Source organism: Lynx canadensis, chromosome A2 (assembly GCF_007474595.2).
Source record: "Lynx canadensis isolate LIC74 chromosome A2, mLynCan4.pri.v2, whole genome shotgun sequence".
Classification (NCBI taxonomy): Eukaryota; Metazoa; Chordata; class Mammalia; order Carnivora; family Felidae; genus Lynx; species Lynx canadensis.
The window spans coordinates 154,730,013-154,746,930 of record NC_044304.2 but is presented as its reverse complement, the minus strand read 5'-3'; the positions used below and the strand labels follow the sequence as shown (position 1 = coordinate 154,746,930).

The window sequence follows — 16,918 nt, the reverse complement described above, 5'->3', positions numbered from 1 at the left end:
ACTGGTCAGGGCGGGATCATGGGGCCTTGGCCGATGGTGTCAAGGACAGCTGGGAGGTGAAGAGTGAACTTTAGCCCGAGTGAACTTTAGCCCGGGCAGCTAAGAGCTGAGTTGATCTTAAAGTCAGGATGCGCCCCAGCTCTTCCTAACAGCTATTTACAGCTCACGCACCTCCCTATCTGGTAGCCAGCTGCACCGCTCTCTCTCCCAGGGACGTCTGCCTTCCGATGGGCACACCGGGCCCCTGGTGCAACTCCGGTTCATGCAGGGCTTTGCAGAGAACACACACTCCACCACATGCGCCTTATCTGTACACCGTGTGCTCCTAAATCCATTCATCTTAAAACGTTTTCTAGGGGCACCTGGCTGGCTCAGTCCGTGGAGCGTGTGACTCTTGATCTCTTGATCTCTTGTAATTTTGTAATTTCTCTCTCTTGATCTCTTGTAATTTTGAGCTCCATGTTGGGTGGAGAGATTACCTTAAAATTTTTTTTTTAATTTATGTTTATTTATTTTTGAGAGAGAGAGACACACACACACACAAAGTGTGAGCAGGGGAGGGGCAGAGAGAGAGGGAGACACGGAATCCAAAACAGGCGCCAGGCTCTGAGTTGAAGGCACAGAGCCCAACACTGGGCTCAAACTCACAAACCTCGAGATCGAAGGAAGGAAGGAAGGAAGGGAAGGGAAGGGAAGGGAAGGAGGGAGGGAAAGGAAGGGGAAGGCCACTGAGGATGAGGGTGTGGAAAGAGGTCAGCAGGGTCCCCATGGATTTTAAAGACAGCCAGTATTGGGGCACCTGGGTGGCTCAGTCAGTTGAGCATCTGGCTCTTGGTTTTGGCTCAGGTCATGATCTCGAGGTTCGTGGGTTCAAGCCTCACCTCAGGCTCTGCACTTTCAGCACAGAGCCTGCTTGGGATTGTCTCTCTCTCTCTCTTTCTCTCTCTCCCTCTCTCTCTCCCAAATAAATACATAAACTTAAAATATATATATATGGAAACAAAATCAAGACACCCAGTAGTATGGCCTGGCTCAGGGTGGTGAGTCTACAGGGCAGGTGCCAAAGTCCCAGGTGAATGGTCAGAAGCTGTTTACTTGACTCAGTTAACAAGGTTGATATGTTTTTCAGAACAACCTGTGTGTAGAAACCTTGCCTGCACTTGGACACATCCCGGTGAGGAGGGCTGATAACAATGGCAAGGCTGGCAGGACTCAGGACCCAGAGCTATCATCCTTCCACTGCTAGAATGTGATCTGACCAAGCATGCCAGGCACCTGCCCCAAACCTTCCAGGGCTCCCCCTTACAGGCAGGACCAAGTCCAAGTCCTCCCGCCACCCCCACCCCCACCTCCCACGCGTCGCAAGCTGCTCTTTCCTACCCAGGACTCGATGCTCCAACGATGAGCACAGAGCTGCTCCCGGCTTCCCTGTGGCACCGTCCTGTCCCTCAGCTCGGTGCCCCGGCTTCCACGTCTGCAGCGAGGCCACATGCGCTGGCTCAGCTCACTTAAAACCCACTTCCTGTTGCACCTTCCCTGCTACTACCCTCTCTCCTAATCAGCCCAACTTAAAGGCTGCTTCTCTGAGTTCTGCCGGCTCCTTACAGACGGCTCTACATCTGTACATTCCCCAGCAAAGTGCTCTGCTTCGGGGCCTGCTTCGCCTCTTCCGTTCCAAGCTCCTCTGAGACAAGTGCTTTTTCTTTTCATCTTTGCCCCCCCCCCCCCATCCATCCATTCGTTTACTCATTAGATGTGTATTTTTTTTTTAATTTTTTTTTTCAACGTTTTTATTTATTTTTGGGACAGAGAGAGACAGAGCATGAACGGGGGAGGGGCAGAGAGAGAGGGAGACACAGAATCGAAACAGGCTCCAGGCTCCGAGCCATCCGCCCAGAGCCTGACGCGGGGCTCGAACTCACGGACCGCGAGATCGTGACCTGGCTGAAGTCGGACGCTTAACCGACTGCGCCACCCAGGCGCCCCTCATTAGATGTGTATTTATGGAACTGCAGTGATGTGCCAAACACTACTCTAGTTGGAATGAATGCATGCCTTTGACATTGGGCCTGCTTGACGGTAGTTCATTCATTCATTCATTCTACACGTGTGGAGTGTGATAGACATTGGAGCCGCAACAGTAAACAAATATAGATATGGTTCCTGATCTCCAGAGCTTATGGAGGGGGTAAGAAAGACAATCAATCGCGTACAAGCAAACACGAGAGGCGTTATGGAGGATGGGGGACTGGAGTGTGAAGAGTAGATCACAGGGGTCGGACTTGGCTAGGAGTCCAGAGAACGCGTCCCCAAGAAAGTGGCACTCGTCTGAGATCTGAAGGTTGAGGAGAACAGGAAACAGCGTTTTAGAAAGAGGGAATAGCACGTGCAAAGCCTTGAATCATATATTGGTTAGAAGTGCTTCCGGCTCCAAGAAACGCAAAATCGGACAGCTGGTGGCTTAAACCAATGGAGTTTATTTTTTCACACAAGAAGTATGGGGGTGGTGGCTGTGGGCACTGGTCCAGTTACTCCACACCATCTTTATGTATGTATGCTTTATTTATTTTTGAGAGAGAGAGCACAAGCGGGAGAAAGGGGTAGAGAGACGGAGGGGGACGGACTATCCGAAGCGGGCTCTGTGATGACAGCAGTGAGCCCTCTGCCGGGCTCGAACTCCTAAAACGTGAGATCATGACCTGAGTCAAAGTCGGACTCTCAGCTGACTGAGCCACCCAGGAACCCCACTCCACACTGTCTTTGAGGAGCCAGGCTCTTTCTGTCCTCCGCTTTGCTTCTTCATGCATTTAGGTCTTGTTTTCAGGCTTGCCCTTTTATCAGCCCAGCTCCAGAGGTCAAGATGGTTTTCAAAGGCAGGAAGCAGGAGGCCCGAGTGGGAACGAGGTCCAGGAGACCTTTCCCAGAAGCCTCCGGCAGCCTGCTCTCATAGCGCATTGGTCAGAGCTGACCACACAGCTGTCCTTTGCTCCAAGCGATGCTGAGAAAGCCGGTATGTATTTGGCTTCCGTAGTAGGAATGGGCAAAGGAGAGAAGGTTGGAGATGGCTTGGAAAAGCCACCTGGTGGGAGGGAGCAAAGCAAGTTCTAGAAACTGAGAAAAGGGAGATTTGTGGAGACCTGGATCTGGAGGGGTAAGTAGCAGCTGTGTGAGTTTGCCAGCACTGCCACTAGGTAACTTCGTAGAAATTTCTTGTCTCACAGCTCCGGAAGCAGAAGTCCCAGGGTTGGTTTCTTCTGAGGCCTCTCTCCTTGGCTCGGCTTGAAGATGGCTGTCTTTTCTCTGGATCTTTGCAAAGTCTTTCCCCTGTGCATGTCTGTGTCCTAAGCTCCTCTTCTGGTAAGGAGACCAGTCACACTGGATTAGGGGGACACCCCAATGACCTCGTTTAACCTTAATTACCTCTTTTTTTTTTTTTTAATTTTTTTTTCAACGTTTTTATTTATTTTTGGGACAGAGAGAGACAGAGCATGAATGGGGGAGGGGCAGAGAGAGAGGGAGACACAGAATCGGAAACAGGCTCCAGGCTCCGAGCCATCAGCCCAGAGCCCGACGCGGGGCTCGAACTCACGGACCGCGAGATCGTGACCTGGCTGAAGTCGGACGCTTAGCCGACTGCGCCACCCAGGCGCCCCCTTAATTACCTCTTTAAAGGCTTTTTCTCCAAATACAGTCACAGTCCTGAGGGTGAGGGCTTCAATATATGAATTGGGGGGGGGGGGCTACAATTCAGTCCAAACAAGGCTCTATAGATCATATTAATAAAAATTTTTATTCTAAAATTTTTAAATGTTTAAATTTTATTTTTGAGAGAAAGAGAGAGAGAGACAGAGTGTGAGTGGGGGATGGGCAGAGATAGAAGGAGACAAAGGCTCTTGAGCTGTCAACACAGAGCCCAATGCGGGGCTCGAACCCATGAACCACGAGATCCCGACCTGAGCCAAAGCCGGTTGCTCAACTGACTGAGCCACCCAGGTGCCCCTCAAATGTTTACTCTGAAAGTAACTTGAAACCATAAAAAGTTTTAAGCAAGAGAACGACATAAGCATCTTTATTTTCTTTTTCGAGATTTTATTTGTTAACAATCTCTACGTGGGCTCAAACTCACAACCTGGAGAAAGAGAGCTGGACGCTCCGACTGAGCCAGGCAGGCGCCCCCCCTGACATAAGCATCTTTAGGTGTAGAAGATCACTGGCTTCAGGGGAGGCCACGGGATGGAAAGGGTGAGAGTGGATGCCCACAGACCAATTGTGAGGCCACTGAAATGGGCCAGCGAGAAGCAGCAGTGCCTCGGCTTAGGGTAGCGGCGGTGGCGGTGAAGGAAGGGGGCCAACGGGAGGTGGGTTTTAGCAGTGAAAAGACCAGGACTTGGGCCCAGGGATGTTGTGCAGAGAGAGGGGGGCGGGGAAGGCATGGGCAGCTTCTGGGCCTTGCTGGTGGAGACAGGGGGGCGCTCCGATCCCAGCCCCATTAGGACATGTGAATGCAAGCATTCTCTGCCCAGCTTTCTTATCCGAGAGCTTGGTGTCATCCATCAATTACATATGTATTTTTTAGTTTTGGGACCACAGGCACAAGATGCTATGAGATATATGTTGATGATGTGGGGACCCACTCAGAACCTCAGAGTCGATAAGAAGATTATTTTAAGATTGAAGACATTTGAGATTCAACACATGAAGGAAAAAAGCCTTTCAGTGTCTCTTTTACTGACTAAAACCAACAAAGTCTGGGAAATGAGGCTACCACAAATCCCCTTTATGGCCCGACAGAAAAACTATGCATAACTGTATAGACAAACATTATCACAAACTTTCTTATCTCTCATCTGTTCCTAAAACCCATTGGTCTTTCCTAAAGAAGTCTATTGGTTTTTCCCAAAGAAGCCTTTTCTCCCCCTTGCCTTTTCCCTACTAAGTTAAATATATAAGCCTTTAACTTTAACCATTTAAAGAGCCAGCTACTTCTTTTGTTGTCTCCTCTTATGCCTGTGAAATAAATCCTTTTCTCCTATTAAGGCTTTTTTGTCAACTTAATTCACAAGCCCCAGCTACTGAACCTAACAGTGTCGAGGAAAAGTTTTTTTTCTTCCTTCATAATAACTACCAAAACCAGAATGCACGGCTGTAATCCTTCAGATTAAAACTCCCTGATAAGTATGAAGCCAAGAGCAGAAGCAGACAGGAAGCTGAACAGACACTCTGAATCTGTGATTATCCCACAGTGAAAAAGGGTCTGTGTTGCCCTGTAGAGAGCAAGATGGAGTTACTCATGTCAAGCAGTGACTCATGCCAAGCAGTGACCTAATGAATCTGGAAGGCAGCCAAGGGTGATGAGCTGAGAATAGATATCGTTAGAACCAGAACATACTGGCGGCATCCAGAACTGATAACCAGCAAAACCAAGAGAGCCTGGAAGAACTGAGAACTGATAACCACTGGAACCAGAAGGGGTCGGGAAGCCTAAAGATTCAGCAAACTCCTTTAAGAAGGGAGGATTTCTGCCGCAAACTCTCAGGCTCCCCAGACACCGACCCTTTCACGTCTTGCGAAGGTAGCTGCCACCTCAGGCTCTGTCCCGTTGACCTCTAAGCACAGTAGTGATCCTGATTCTCCACTGCTTGAACCCAATATGCAGTGAGCGCCAAGAGTTCACCTGAACCAGACAGAGCCCTCACCTCAGGGGCACACTCATGGACTGACTTTGAGTTCGGTTCATTAACTTACCCATTGTTGTATCTTGTCTGTTGTGTGACTTTTTTTTTTTTTAATTTATTTATCCATTTTCAGAGAGAGCAGGGGAAGGACAGAGAGAGAGAGGGAGACAGAGAATCCCAAGCAGAGAATCCCGACCCACGAACCGTCAGATCATGATCTGAGCCGAAATCTAGAACCAACTGAGACACCCAGGTGTCCCTCAACCACCTCCGTTTTGACCTGTCTATACTTTCTTACAGATTAAGTTCTTTCTAGTTTATCTCTTAACTCAGGCAAAGGACCCTGCGGGCAGAGCATCCCCTGCTGAGAACCCAAACCACTCCCTCAAGAACTGCCCTGAGCCAGCAACACCCCACCCACGATCGACCTCCCCCAAGACAGGGACGGACCACACCTGTATGGCCCACCTTCAGGTACCCACCAGCCTTTGTCCCGTTTTTTTTCCTTACACAAACCTGGACGTATTTTCAGCGCTTTGGAGACATCTTTGAGACACTGCTATCTTCCTGGTGTCGGCCTCCCTGAAATAAAATCCTTTCTTGTGTCATCATCACTGGTCTCCCTGCCTTTGGATTTTGTCAGCGGCCAGGGCCAAGGCTGGTCTGTTTGGGACCCCCCCGGAGCCTGGAGCTGGTGCACCCCTGCGCCCCGGCCACAGAAGTATGTGACTTCTCTGTGACCTGAGGTGTTGGGAGGAACGTGCTCCCAGGGCACTAATGCCCACTCTTTGCCCCCATTGCTTTCTAGGCAGCCTGCCCTGTCTCTTCACGTGGTTTTGGGGTGGTGTGGGTCCAGGGCTAATGGCTCCGGAATTCTTGAGACGTCTGTGGTGCAAAAAGGTGATTTTACTAAAGCAAGGGGACAGGACCCGTGGGCAGAAAGAGCTACACTCGGGTTCTGAGGAGTGGCTGGCTACAAACTATGGAATTGGGGGAGGTAAAGGCAGAAGGAAGGCCTCCGGAAAGACTTTCATATGCTAAAGAGGACTCCTGAGATACTGGAGGCCAAGCTATTGTTAAGCTAAGGCCATTTTTTCTCTAGCAAAGCATTAACATGAAGACAGTAGGGAGTTCCTGGAAGAATGTTTTACTGTGCCTGCCCCAAGCATTTGTCAATGGGCTGCAGGTGATAAGGAGATTTAATTTTACCTGCCACGTCCTTCTGCCTTTGTCTCCCACATCACTAGGGAGGGGAGGGTAATGTTGGAGCTCCAGGAAACGGAGTCTATAGGTTTTTGGAGATTAGGCTATTGATAAGATTGCCTTTTTCTTGTCTCTTACTAAGACCTTTGTAAACTGTAGGAGGCTCGGGTCCTGCCCGACTGCGATCGCTATCAGTTAACCATTTGTTTTCCTCTTTCCTTTGTTCTTGGGCAGCCAGGAGTGCCTGAGGATTGTCACACATATCCCATCCCAACGGGGGGTGCGGGGGTGGGGGTGGTGTTTGCGGGGTATCAGCTTGCCTTATGCTCTCTCATCATCTCTGACCACACAGCATGGTTCACTGGGCTCCAGCCGCCGCCCTCAGCAGTTCCCGGATCACATCAGCCAAGGTCCCCCCCCAAAGCTTCTGCACCCGGTGATCCCTGTGACCTATAGATTTTTACATAGCTTGCCCTTTCTCATCCTTTAGGTCTCTGTTCAAACATCATCTTAGACCTCCCTGATGAGCCCATCTAAGTGAATGAATAAATGAATGCATTCACTGATGCCAACATCTCCTAAGACTGTGGTGCCTTTAGGCTGTGTCTGGAAGAGGCTTTTTCTTAAAAAGACAGAAGACATGGGGCGCCTGGGTGGCGAAGTCGGTTAAGCGTCCGACTTCAGCCAGGTCACGATCTCGCGGTCCGTGAGTTTGAGCCCCGCATCAGGCTCTGGGCTGATGGCTCAGAGCCTGGAGCCTGTTTCCGATTCTGTGTCTCCCTCTCTCTCTGCCCCTCCCCCGTTCATGCTCTGTCTCTCTCTGTCCCAAAAATAAATAAACGTTGAAAAAAATTTTTTTTTAAAAAAAGACAGAAGACAAAATCCAGCATTTTAGCCAAATAGGACTGGGGAACTCCTCAGCAACTACTCGGTGGGGACTCAAGAAGTCTGAAATGGGTAATTTCCATGGCAATCAGGCAGCCCTCCGAGGTCTCAGGCCTTAGGCATTGTTTCATTTGCAACTTCTAACCGCTTCCCCACCCCCACACCTCTCACACAAAAAATTAAGAAAGCAAAGAAAGCAGACAAGATTTTTCCCACTATAATGTCTTGGTATTTTAAATAGTTACTAGGAGCCCTTTTCTAGAATCAAGCTTATCTTTTTCCTACTCGCAGAGGCACCTGGCCGGTTCTGTTCTTTTGGAGATTTATCCATTGTTTTCAGCTCGAACCAGTAGCAAAAGCAAGAAAGGAAGTTGGAAGCCTATTAGCACTTTTTGTCCCTCCCTAAGAGAATGCCCTCCGGCAACGAACTCTGGTTGGTCAGCACCAAGGCTTTTAGGAGTTAGAGGGCTGATGGCCCTTTAAAGAGGTGCTGAGTTACCTGTAGTTTTCCTTCTTTTCCTAAAACTTCAGTTTCTGTCCCATCAAAGCTGGAAGGAAAACTTGGAGCCAAGGTAATGTCCTACAAACCTAAATTTGCCCCATGCCCACATCCTTCATTGGTTTATCTATCCATTTGTTTTCTTGGACAAATATTTTGAGCGCCTAATCTGAGCCAGGCATTGACCTAAATGCTGAGGAGAAAGAGCTCCAAGCATTGGGTGCAGATGGAGGTCGGAGGGTCCCTCCAAAATGTTTGGTGCTGAAAATAAAAATACGGGGGTTTTAAAAACAGGGGGGTCAGGCTGGCTCAGTCAGTAGAGCGTGTGACTCTTGATCTTGGGATTGTGAGTTTGACGCTCACGTTGGGTATAGAAATTACTTAAAATCTTAAAAAAAAAAAGCTACATTGAAGTGTTATTTTTCCCTATCAGACTGGCAAATTGCCAAAAATTTGGTGGCTTGTGGGATTGGTGAGGGTGTTTGCAAATAGTTCGTTATATGTTGATGGTGGGACTGATGTGGTTTGAAGTGTTGGGGTTCGGGGCCGACGGCCAAGAAAGAATTCTTGACACAATTTTGGTGCAAAATGGTTTTGTTTTTTTTTTTTAACTTTATTTCTTTGTTACAAAATGGTTTTCTTGAAGCATGGGGACAGGATGTGCGGGCAGAAAGAGCTGCACTGGGGGTGTGATGGGGGACTGATTAAATACATTCAGGTTGGTATTAAGCCTCTGAGGAATTTTGGAAACAAGGTTTCCAGGACCTTGAGGGGCTCGCTGTTAGGAAATGGTCATTTATTACTGTTTAGTAAAACCTCAGTCAGTCAAGAGACCCTTCAGATATATATCAGGGAGCCCTAAGTTTGGAGTACGATTGCCAAACATCTATCATGGGCTAGAGGTAAAGGAAGTTTCCAAAGGAATTCTGATATGTTCAGGTAGACTTACAGGATCCTGGGGAGTCGGGCTAAGATTGTCTTTTCTCTCCAGAGGAAGATCACTCTGCTTTAAGGACTTGTCAAGGGGCTGTAGGCAGTAAGGAAATAACAACTTCTCACTTGCCTTAGTTCCCCCCATCAGGACTGTATATGGGAACAACCTGTATGGGGGACGTTTTCATAAAATCTGGCTAATGCCCATACTCTATGACGTGGCAATGCCAGTTGTAGTTTATCCAACAGACCTAATCTCCCATTTACAAAATCTACATAAAACGTGATGAATTCAAGCACTGTTTATTATGCTAAGAGACTGAGAACGCACCAGTTATTCCTAATAAGGGAATGGGTCATAGAAACGATGGGATACATCCACATAGCAGAGCTATGCAAGTATTATAAAAAAGAATGGTTTCCTTTAGGTTCTAATAGGGAAAGAACTCCGAATATACTGCTGTTTAGGTGGGGAGAGGAGGGGAGGCGTATAGCCTGTCACTAGTTTTATTTACAAGAGGAGGAAAAACCTAGACATTTATTTGAATATGCGTAAGATAGCTCTGAAAGATATACAAATTAATGAAAAGCAGTAGTTGGCTGTGGAGGGGGAAGGAGCTGCGAGGCCCGGAGAATGGAATGGGAGTCCCATGAGTTCAGCTCACTCCTTGGTGACTCAGAAACGACACTGGGTTGAGTTGTTGCACAAAGAAAACTTGTATTTCAGCAAAGGAGATCATGGGGGATGGCTTCCAAAGTTGGGGCTCCTGGAGAGGTGAATAGGTTCCTTTGGCTTGGGGTTAGGATGAATATTTAGATAGGAAGGCTTGTCGTACTAAGGAGAGGCAGCCACGAGGGTCGCGCATCCGCCTTAAGGAAACACGCCTACACATACGTTGTTATGCAAATGAGCCCGAGGCTCCTCCCTGGGCTCTGATTTTAGTATTAATAACGAGGTAGAGGTGATTGTAGGTCTTTCCAGAGGTCACTCCAAGGTCCGTCTGCGCAGGCGCGAGTCAGGTTTGGCTCAAACGGTCTGGGTGGGAGATATTTGTCCGGGTCCTTGCCACCTCCTGCGGGGGTAGGTGGGGTTCGGGTTTCGTTTGCCTGTGTTAAGGGAAAAGTCGGAATGAAGAGCTTACGTAAGACGAAGGTTTGTGAGTACTAGCAGGTGGGCGGTAAAGGCCGGGTCTTGGGGTCTAGCTGGTGACATTTTTATACCCGTTGAAGAAAAAAATAACATTCCGATAAGGAAGAACGGTGCAATGGCACTTGAGAAAGAAAAAGCATGGCAAGGTTGACTTCTGTTTAAAGGGGGGCCATCCTGGTGGGCATAGGGACTGCCACGGTGGGGGCGACATTGGGTTCCACTTCGAGTACGGCTGGAGCAGCTGGCAATTTACCGCAGAGGAGCAAAATGCGAGTAGGTGGGTGGAAACCACATCAGGTATAAGGGGCGCTTTGGCTAAACCGACCTAACCGGACTCTTGCTGAGGGCAAGCCAAGGTGACCACCTTTGAGGCAGCACAGGGTGCAGCTGGCTCTCAGGGCCCCAGGCAGACCAGGTTCGCCCACCTCCCAGTGACAGAACCCAAAAGCAGAGAAGGCTTTTCTACAGGGAAAAACCACCTTAGGTTGACAGCCAGGCCCCCCTGGGATCCTGTGAGTCTGATTCAGCATATGAAAATCCTTTTGGAAGTTTCCTTTGTCTTTACCTCCCCCAACTCCAAAGTATGTAATTCATTGCTCCTCACTATCCCAGTGAGGCTTTTTCTACCCACCCCCTCCTGCCCGGGTCCCGTCCCTCTGCTTTAGCAGAAACACCTTTCTGCACTGAACACGTCTCAAGAATTTCTTGGCCAATGGGTCTGAGCCCTACTTTAAACCGTATCAGTGGTGAAACTAAGAAATTGGGCACCTGGGTGGTTCAGTCGGTTAAGTGTCCGACTTCAGGTCAGGTTATGGTCTCAAGGTTCAGGAGTTTGAGCCCCACATCAGGTTCCCTGCTGTCAGCACAAAGCCCATTTCGGACCCTCTGTTGCCTTCTGCCCCTACCCCACTCACCTGCGCGCTCTCAATTAATAAACATTGAAGAAAAATAAGGGGGAGGGACACCCGGGTGGCTCAGTTGGCTAAGTGGCCAACTCTTGATTTCGGCTCAGGCCATGATCTCTAGGTTCATGAGTTGAAGCCCCGTGTCAGGCTCTGCACTCACTGCATGGAGCCTGCTTCAGATCTCCGTCTCCCCCTTTCTGGCCCTCTCCCGCTCGCACTTTCTGTCTCAAAAATAAACGTGAAAAATAAAATAAGGAATGTATTTCTGTAAGGCCAACACCACAAGACAGGGGACATCTCAAGTCTCCAAAGAAGTGCTGAAAATACTTCCGGATTGTTTAAGTAGGCACTGTGCCCAAGTGTGGGTCTTGAACCCACAAACCTGAGGTCAAGAGTTGCATGCTCTACCCACTGATCCAGCCAGGTCCCCTACTTCCAGGTTTATATAAGGGAAGTGGGACATAGGTCGGTGGGTACTGGTCCGGTCCCTCCCTGTCTCAGGGGAGGTCAATCGTGGGTGGGGTCTTGCTGGCTCCTGGTAGTTCTCAATTGCTCGAGGAGGTAGTTTCAGTTCCCAGCAGGGGATGCTTTGCCCCGCAGGGTCCTTTGCTTCAGTTAAGAAATCAGCTGGAAAAGAGGATTTAGTCTGTAAGAAATTAGTAGGAAATTAGTCTTGACGTCAAGATGGAGGTGGTTGAAGTCCTGAGCCTGATCAGATACGGAGGGTGGAGGGTTCTGGCTGAACCGATTTGGCAGGATTCTTGCTAAAATTAAGCCATCAAGGGGCGCCTGGGTGGCTCAGTCGGTTAAGCGTCCGACTCCAGCTCAGCTCAGGTCACGATCTCACGGTCCGTGAGTTCGAGCCCCGTGTCGGGCTCTGGGCTGATGGCTCAGATGCTTCCGATTCTGTGTCTCCCTCTCTCTCTGCCCCTCCCCCGTTCATGCTCTGTCTCTCTCTGTCTCAAAAATAAATAACCGTTAAAGAAAAAATTTAAAATTAGGCCATCAATGCAGAAATGAATGTGAGAGTCCAAAACTGAGACCTAGTTGAGTTGTTCAGGGGAGGCTGAGTAGAATTTGTAGAATTTGGCCAAAGATTCTCTTTGTCCTGTCTTTTTCTACTTTTACAAATATTTGAGTCATGTGGCTTCGTTGTTTACAACTTTTATGCAAACCAAAAATTGACACAGCATTACTTACAAAATAGTTTATAAATTGTGGGAGAGGGTATTTAAAAAGGCAGGAAACCGCTGACCTCTGAGAATATGAACTGTACAGTGACTAAATTATTACTGAAATCGTTACTTGAATTTTTTTGTTACTTAGTTTTATTTATTAAAAAATTTTTTTAATGTTTATTTTTGGGAGAGAGACCATGTGAGCAAGGGATGGGCAGAGGGAGACCCAGAACCCGACTGAGCCACACAGGCACCCTTGTTAGCTGTGATTACTGCCAGGTTAACATTTTCAAAGTTTGTGTCAGAGTACAACTAAACTTGTTCCCAGCTCCCAGGCCAAGATGTCATGGCAGGATGACAGGCCTATCTTACTCTATTTTGTGGCCCTCAACACAGGGGGACAAGCACGATTGTGTCTGGACTGCAGGTCTGGTCTCCCTTTTGAATGAAAAGCTCCCTTAAGGCAGGACCTGATTTCCAGCACCTGCAGGGGAGGGAGCACGAGACTACAAGCTCAAATTCCTAAACTCTGCTCACTGTAGCTTCAAGGGCTGTGTAATCCTGCATGGTGTCACTGCCTGTCTCTACCTTGTCAGATTCAAAGGGACAAAGTAATCTGTGCTTGCCCTGTTGCAAAAGCCTGCTGTGAGGCTGGAAGTGGATATGTATGGTAGGTGAAAAAGGCCTTGAGACAGGGAAACTAAAGAGACCCACGGGGGGGGAAAAAACCACGTGTTTGTTTTTTCCCCCCCTTTGCTCCTTTTCCAGCTTCTATTCTTGCTAGGGCTTGTTCCCCCACCCCACTCTACAATACCCTGTACTGCAAATGGCAGATGCCCTCCTTGTAAGAGACGCAGAGATAATGAAATCTTTGGATAACCTCGGAGGAGGCTGGGGACCTCAAACATTCTCCAAGACCACCGATCCCACACATCTTGACCCCAAGACCCCTGGCTCCAGGGATTCAGTGACTAATAAAGGACCCTGTCCTTGTTCTGACCAGTTCCCGGTCAAGAGGACACGTGCATCAGACCACAATTGCCGGTAAAAACCCTGGACCCCAAGTAAAGCCGAGACTCCTGCTCCTTTCCTTTCCTAGTCTCCCGGGCATTGTGTCCGTATGTCTCTACATATCTTGTGTACAATAAACTTGTCTACAGTAAATCTTGTCCACAGTAAACTCCGCTTTCACTTTCTGCTAACTCACGTTTGATTTCCATCCTGTGAAGCCAAGGACATTCCTGGCTACTCCCGAGGGCCCCCCCCCTCTGGGTCCTCAGGCCCCCACTGCCCACATCACTTTGAAAACCGTGTCAGGTAAAGTATAGGAGGACTAGTTACACTAGAAGTTTAGATGGTGAAACATTTTTTTAATGTTTATTTGTGAGAGAGACAGAGTGCAAGTGGGGGAGGGGCAGAGCAAGAGGGAGACCTAGAATCTGAAGCAGGCTCCAGCCTCTGAGCTGTCTGCACAGAGCCCAACGCGGGGCATGAGCCGAGCTGAAGTCCGCTGCTTAAGCGACTGAGCCACCCAGGTGCCCCGACAGTGAATCATTTAAGTATAAGCATATACCATGCAATATTTGGGATATACTTACATGAGAAACCAATTTATTTATCTGAAATTCAGATTTACCCGAGCACGACTGGCTCAGTCAGCAGGGCATGCAACTCTTGGTCTGGGGGTTGTGAGTTCAAGCTCCATTTGGGCATAGAGCTTACTTAAGAATATTTTAAGCTCTTTTTTCTTTTAATTTTTTTAATGTTTTTATTTATTTTTGAGACAGAGAGAGACAGAGCATGAGCAGGGGAGGGGGAGAGAGAGAGGGACACACAGAATGCAAAGCAGGCTCCAGGCTCTGAGCTGTCAGCCCAGAGCCCGATGTGGGGCTCAAACTCACAGACCGCAAGATCATGACCCAAGCTGCAGTTTGACACTCAACTGACTGAGCCACCCAGGCACCCCAGCTCTTTTTTTTCTTTTTTTAAGTTCACTTGATTTTGAGAGAGTGTGCATAGGAGGGCAGAGAGAATCCCAAGCAGAACTCTGCCTGCTAGTGCAGAGCCCAATGCAGGGCTCGAGCCCACGAACCTTGAGATCATGACCTGAACTGAAGTCAAGTGTCAGACACCCAGCTAACATAGCCACTGAGGCGCTCACCCTCCAGTTTTTAAAAATGAAATTCAGGGGCGCCTGGGTGGCGCAGTCGGTTAAGCGTCCGACTTCAGCCAGGTCACGATCTCGCGGTCCGTGAGTTCGAGCCCCGCGTCGGGCTCTGGGCTGACGGCTCAGAGCCTGGAGCCTGTTTCCGATTCTGTGTCTCCCTCTCTCTCTGCCCCTCCCCCGTTCATGCTCTGTCTCTCTCTGTCCCAAAAATAAATAAACGTTGAAAAAAAATTTAAAAAAAAAAATAAAATTCAGATATGACTGGGCATACTCTAGTTTTAAATATGCTAAATTTGAAAAACCTATTTTAATATCCTAAAAACATCAATGGAAACGGCAGCAAATATTTAGCACTTATGAAGGCCAGCAACTGTCCTGTGAACATATATTAATAGATTGGATACTTATAAGGAAAAGTATTTCACCAGTGAGGAAACTGAGGCAGTAACTTGCCCGATGTCACACAACTACTATGTTCTCTCGTGATTTCCTTTGTCACCTGGTTTTTCTGCTTCGGCCTGAGGCCTGACTTTAATCTTCCTGTTCTCCTGACCAGTTAACTGTGTACCCTCCTTGTCAAGCTGGGTAACATTTTTTGTTTGTTTGTTTGTTTTAACGTTTATTTATTTTTGAGATAGAGACAGAGCATGAACAGGGGAGGGGCAGAGAGAGAGGGAGACACAGAATCGGAAACAGGCTCCAGGCTCTGAGCTGTCAACACAGAGCCAGACGCGGAGCTTGAACTCACGGACCATGAGATCATGACCTGAGCCGAAGTCGGACGCTTAACCGACCAAGCCACCCAGGCGCCCCACATTTTTGTTTTAATAAATATGATCACTATGCTCAAGAAATGACAATAGCTTTGTGCAAAATTGTAACGGAGATGCCCACCATGTCCTTTCTTGGGACTCTTCCCTTCTCTCCTTCCCTGTGCCTGCCAAGTGTTCTTTTTTTTTCTTTCTTTCTTTCTTTCTTTCTTTCTTTCTTTCTTTCATGTTTATTTTTGAGAGAGACAGAGATAGCAGGAGCAAAGAAGAGACAGGGTTTGGGGGGGCGGGGGGGGAGACAGAATCCAAAGCAGGCTCCAGGCGGTCAGCACAGGCTGATGCAGGACACGAACTCACAGTGAGATCATGATCTGAGCCCAAGTCACTTAATTGATTGGGCTACCCACGTATTCCTGCCAAGTGTTCTTAAACTGGCCTGATGCCCAGTCATTGGAGGTGGGTAATAACGTGTATGCTCCCGTGAGCATCCTCCCCAGCCTGGGGTCATCACCCTCTGGACCTTGGTATCTGAGAAGGTTCTTGGTGCTCTCCCATCACAGCACACTGGAGGCCCTTTCTCCTACAATAAACTGGCTGTTTGGTACGGGAGAGCCACTCACTAATCAGTATTTCTTGAGTGAAGAAATGCAAGGGTTGCCCTTGTGCTGAACTTTTCTCCCAGTAATCTAAAACAGAGAGGACTCTAAGTTCATTTCCCCATAACACAAAACATCATTATTCCTATTGGTATGGATGGTGAGCCAAGGCATAGTAATTTTTATAACATGAGAGAATTCTTTCATTCATTGCCAAGGACTTACCCTGATTGAAACCCTACTTGGAGGACTTTGAGCAGAAGAAACTGATGCTATCTATCATTCTGGCTGCAGGGTTGAGCAGGAAGATCAGAAATTCAGAACTCAGCTTGGATGGCACATGTGATCTTGGGGGCAGCCCTGGGTCCCATCCTCCCCCCATTTTAGGACTGAGTCTGGATTATTTCTGAAGTTATTGCCCATGGCCTTTCCAGGTGTGGCATTGAGGCTCATATCTTTTATGATCGCCTATGATTCCACTAAGGGCTCTGAGCTGGGTGCCAATGCTTTCCAGGTGATGGCAGCAATATGGAGACAAAGAATCCTTAATACACAAGAGGATTTCCCTAAAACAGAAGAATGCTTTCACATTAACTTAAACCTTTTTATGCTAAGGGACGTCACAGTAACATAAAGTGCTCATTTCTGCCCATCCCCCCCTTTAAAGTAATCTCTACATCCTGACATTGGTCTCAAACATAGAACTTCTAGATCAAAGAGACACATGCTCTACTGAGCCAGCCTGGTGCCCCTCCCCCACTTCCCTTTTTAAAAAACAATGATAAAACTCAAAAAGACTATCAGGAATACGCCTATAGTCCAACAAACTCAAATTTATGATCCTGGCTACAGCAGGGGAGACCATGCAGCCAAGAAACGGGCATCTTGGAAGGGTGGTAGGGAGGGGCCTCTTACTGGGTTGAAGCTGGCTTGGGGAGAGACTAGCTAAAGAGGAAC

General features: G+C 48.2%; 1 long non-coding RNA gene across 1 annotated transcript; it reads left to right on the top strand.

The window, feature by feature from the left end:
* The first annotated feature begins 2,762 nt into the window (after nucleotides 1–2,762).
* LOC116737965 lies at nucleotides 2,763–6,254 on the top strand. The gene is made up of 3 exons (XR_004343340.1): nucleotides 2,763–3,010; nucleotides 3,222–3,357; nucleotides 6,009–6,254. It is a non-coding gene; the product is annotated as an uncharacterized LOC116737965 (long non-coding RNA).
* Nucleotides 6,255–16,918: the final 10,664 nt, after the last annotated feature.